Genomic DNA, 4,657 nt, shown 5'->3' with positions numbered 1-4,657 from the left:
TCAGTGTGTATTGTTCAGTTCAGAGTCTCCTGGCTGGACTGACTCAGACACAGGCTGCTGTGCAACAGACATGCTCTTGGACTCTAATTCTGAAAAGAGTGACAGAGTAAGATCATGGTGTGTCAACTGTTTGTCCTGCTAGATCTTTTTTTATGAACAATTTATATTGTATATTTAGAATTTCATGAATGCAAAATGAAAATCCAAAACAAAGACTTACTTGAGTTAGTTTACCTTTGACAATCAAATCTGCTCCTTGTCCAAATGTGACTTTGCCCACTTCAATAGCAGCACATTAGCATGTAGCTGAGTCCCCTAACTGTGTCTTAGAGATGGTCAGGTTAACGCTGTCAACTCCTCTCTCCGCACTCAGGCATTTAGTCCCAGTGAAGTCCTTGATATAGGTCTATAACTTACTTATTTTTTTGCAATTAATCCTACTTGCTCCGTTAAGCTGCTCTGAATAAGAGTGTCTTCGAAATTACTAAAATGTAAGTGTGAACAGGAGTAGAGCATTGGAAGTGTATATGGGATAAACACCTACAGCATGAAACAAGTCAATTGTATGTCAGTCTCATTCCCTATCAATTACAGAAACATGAATTAACTTTAGTGTAACACCTGTGAGTGCATCACTGATTGGACACCCCAGCCTAATATAACCAATACACATGACACACTTTATCCACTCTGTATCACTGTCTGGTTACTGTTGTTCTCATATGAGGCAATCTATCAGAAGGAGGATCCTCCTCTATTGGTCTCCTTACAGAGAACCCTGCAGTTGTCCAAGAACACTTGTCTGATTGAGAATGCACTAGTTCTCCCATGACATCATCTTAAAATAGCCCCTCACCCTGAGCAGATATATATAGTATAGATGGTTCCGTATTATGACATGAGATGCTTAACTTGGAGAGTTCATTAGCAGTTCTTTGTGGTTTGAAACTGATTTCAGATAACTATATATATCCAAGTAAATTTATAAAGAACTGGTTTGCTGTGACTGCAAGCTGTCAGTAGAAACATGAACAACAATAACAAATGTGAAAACAACTGACTGACACCAGAATAGACATCCTGCTGAAAACCACAGAGACACAGAGAGCAGGTAGGAGGGTCCTGTGTGTACAAGGCCAACAGGCCTGACCAAAGAATAGATATAGCCTCGTACTTAGAGAAGACCTCAAGTACCTGTGAACTTGTTAGCTGTGTGTGGGTGGATGTGTGTGTCATGCTATCAACACATCTAAAACTAGTTCAAGACATTTCAGAGGACTTGAAAACAATAGGTTGTGTGCCTTAATTATGCAAGGACTCCCTGGAACTCAATTACAAATCTACACAGTCAAACAAATGAGTCTTCATCATACAGTTCTCTACTGCCTGTTTCATTTTGAGTGATTGTTGCTCCTTGTTACTAAGCTACACTTTATTATAACTATGTTGAGGTTAGTAGTCATGATCCAGGGATGATGACTGTTTGGCCTGTATGGTGGCTGCTATTTAAAGATGCTGGAAATGATTTCGACCATGTTATAGATGTGTAATAAGCATGTAATAACTATATTACCTTGTTATAGATTCTTCATAGCTACAAGTTGCTGCCAACTTGACTGTTGAGGCAGTTGTGGGGACTTCCATGTGCTTTGCTGCTCCCTGTTGAAAAATGAATGGATTGGACTCCTGCAAGGTGCACTTATACGTATTCACATGTTGTCAACAGTTTGTGAAAACTTCTCCATTACAAAGTGAACATGGTCATGTTTATTATCAGTCTCTCAACCATATCAATTCTGTTCAAAGTATATTCAGCTAAGAAGTGTATTTTTAGTTCAGTCTTTTGTTATGGAGAGAGAGAGAGTTGGGCTCTTAGTGACATGGATGTTGGTGTTTTAGATGGGGTGTGAAAAGAGAGTGTGGTGAGGACTGATGGTCATTGCTGGGGGTTAGAGTTGAGTTTACGTGAGTGAGTGGAACATCTATTCAAGGCAGTCAGAAAACCACAGTGAGCTGTGATACAGGATAAAGCTAAAAGAAGACCGTTTGAAAGGCTAAAACACCAGCAATAGATATTTACAGTTATTATGCAACCAACCTTGTGTTTTACATTGAGCATTGGCTTGATATGGTTGTTGCACACTGAATCTGTGGGTGAAAGTGTTGTAGAAACGTAATGACAAAACTATGAATGCTCATCAAACAATTCCTCTTTTTGAAAGCAGTTGAATGTTATATTTGATCAAAATGGAATAACAGTATCAATGTAAGTAATTGTAACTTACAATGAAAAAGCCACAGTCAAACATACAGTGTAGAAAACACAGAATCAATGCAAATTCATAAAGAGTAAAAGTGTACATTTCTGTCCATGTTTTTGTGCCTCACTCCAGAGAACACAGTGTCTGTCTCCATGGCGCTCCTCTGTCTCCCGGACTTTGGTTTCTTGAGGACGACGTTCAGAGCGGCGTAATGGAGAGTAACAGGCTCTTGATCCTGAGAGGAATAAGAAAAATTAAAATCTAAATATTTGGTATTATACTAAATATTGCGGTATAGTGAAACAATCCACTAATAAAATTAATATTTTCATATTTTGATTGAAGGAAAAATACATTGATTCAGCAACAACTAAACAAGTGTTAGATCAGGTTAGCTGGTTATCATGACTGGGGACTGCAGGAGTAGTTGGCTGAGGGTGCGTTCCTTTTTATCAAACACAAATAATCAATATAATCATATTCATCATACATTGAAGAGCTTTTTTGACCAGTTTTGACCAAAACATGTCTACTAATGTAGCTGTAACAACAATTGAGAAGCATACTGGATCTTGCACAATATTGTCGCTTACCTATGCACTTGCTCATCTTGTACAAAACACAAGTAAGGACAATGATGAGGAGGACACACAGACCCATGTATTGCCAAGGCAATACATGAACAGAAGATGGTCCTCCTTACAACCATCTGTGAAATATCAAATAGGGATGGAGACACTGAGACACTGAGGGATAAAGCTATGACAAATTTAGAGACACCAACAAGACTCGGCCTGATCTGAGTCATATTTTATTCTCTCATATACAAAGATATCTGAAGGATATAGAAAAAAATAAGATATCTGAGTGATGTAGAAAAACAAAGATACCTGAATGATATAGAAAAACAAAGATATCTGAATAATTTAAAAAATATATGAACGATACCTTGTCTGCAATCTAAAGAACTTTGATTATATAGATGTCAGAAGTATCACTTACAGTCAATGTCCAGCTTGGTCCCGTCTCCAAACAGTATCTCCCCACATGAGCCCACAGCACAGTAGTAAGTCCCAGCATCAGAGAAGCTGAGGTTCCTCTTGGGGAGGTTATAGACACAGCTCTGTGTAGGAGACGCAGCCTCAGAGCTCTTCGCACACTGATCACTCCTGTCTCCATGGGTGTAAATGATTCATGAGCAGGATTCTCCTGAGCCATGTCTGAACCGATAGACACTGTTCTCCTGCACAGGTCTCAGTGTGTATTGTACAGTTCAGAGTCACAGAGTCTCCTGGATGGACTGACTCAGACACAGGCTGCTGGAGCACAGATATGCTGTTGGACTCTGAATCTGAAGAAGGTGAGTAACTAATGTAAGTCGAAGTGGGTGAAAAACAGTAGTTGCAGAAACATACCAATATACAGTGCCATACATTTTTTAAATGAAGAAGCAAATGTTTAGTTACCTTTGACAAATAAAACAGTTCTGTCTCCAAATGTTTGCTCATAGATGTCTGTAGTAGAACAATAGTATGTAGCTGAGTCCTCTGGCTCTGTCTTGGATATGGTCAAGTTACAGCTGTAGTCTCCTCTCCTCACACCCAAACGATTGGTCTCAATAAAGTCCTTGATAAAGTTGTGGGAATAATAACTATCTTTGCCAATATAAAGAGATGATGCCATGAGGAGGGGTTTCTGTCCAAAACTCTGCTTGAACCAATCATACCTGGTCACCAACAATTTGGGACAAAAGCAAGTGAGAGTCACAGTGTCTCCCAGCTCAGCAACCATCACAGGGGTTGTACGTTTGGTTTGGTAAAAGCACAAACTGTCAAAGCTTATAAACAAAATGGATCAAAGATAAAGACATGGATAAACCATTTCTAGCATTACAGAGAGAACGTGCACTTAACTTATTCATATTCTAACTACATACTACAAATAATTGAAAAATAAATTCAATTAAAATGTCTTACACTTCCACAAGTTGATGTAAAACATAAATACTTCTCTATTCATCATTGTAACAATAGTCCCTTCTGCACTGTATAGTCTGTGGGTCTGACAGTGGGACATCTTATGTGTACCGTATATATGATGGCACTTTACATGTACCTTTCATGCAGTAGGACGGAACACTGAAAAGAGAGATATTATTGGCCGACTACAATCTTAGAAGTGTGTCCTCTGGCTTACCATAATTTGAGCTTCCTTATAAGTACTTTTTAAGCATTATAAAGCAGGTCAGAGTAGCTGGATCAAGGAAATCAAATATTTGCTTGATACGGCTGCTTCTATATTGAGAGAAATGAAACATTAACTTCAATTCTTTCTCTTTTGATGTTTGGAAATGATACTGTGAATGATCTTTAGTGCTGCTAATACTACCGACCCAA

At 38.6% G+C, this 4,657-nt stretch overlaps 1 pseudogene; it reads right to left on the bottom strand.

Annotated features, from left to right (window-relative positions):
* On the bottom strand, positions 1-4,052 carry LOC112214875 (annotated as a pseudogene).
* Positions 4,053-4,657: the final 605 nt, after the last annotated feature.

Source organism: Oncorhynchus tshawytscha, linkage group LG15, assembly GCF_018296145.1.
Source record: "Oncorhynchus tshawytscha isolate Ot180627B linkage group LG15, Otsh_v2.0, whole genome shotgun sequence".
Classification (NCBI taxonomy): Eukaryota; Metazoa; Chordata; class Actinopteri; order Salmoniformes; family Salmonidae; genus Oncorhynchus; species Oncorhynchus tshawytscha.
This window is presented reverse-complemented; position numbering and strand designations above follow the sequence as displayed.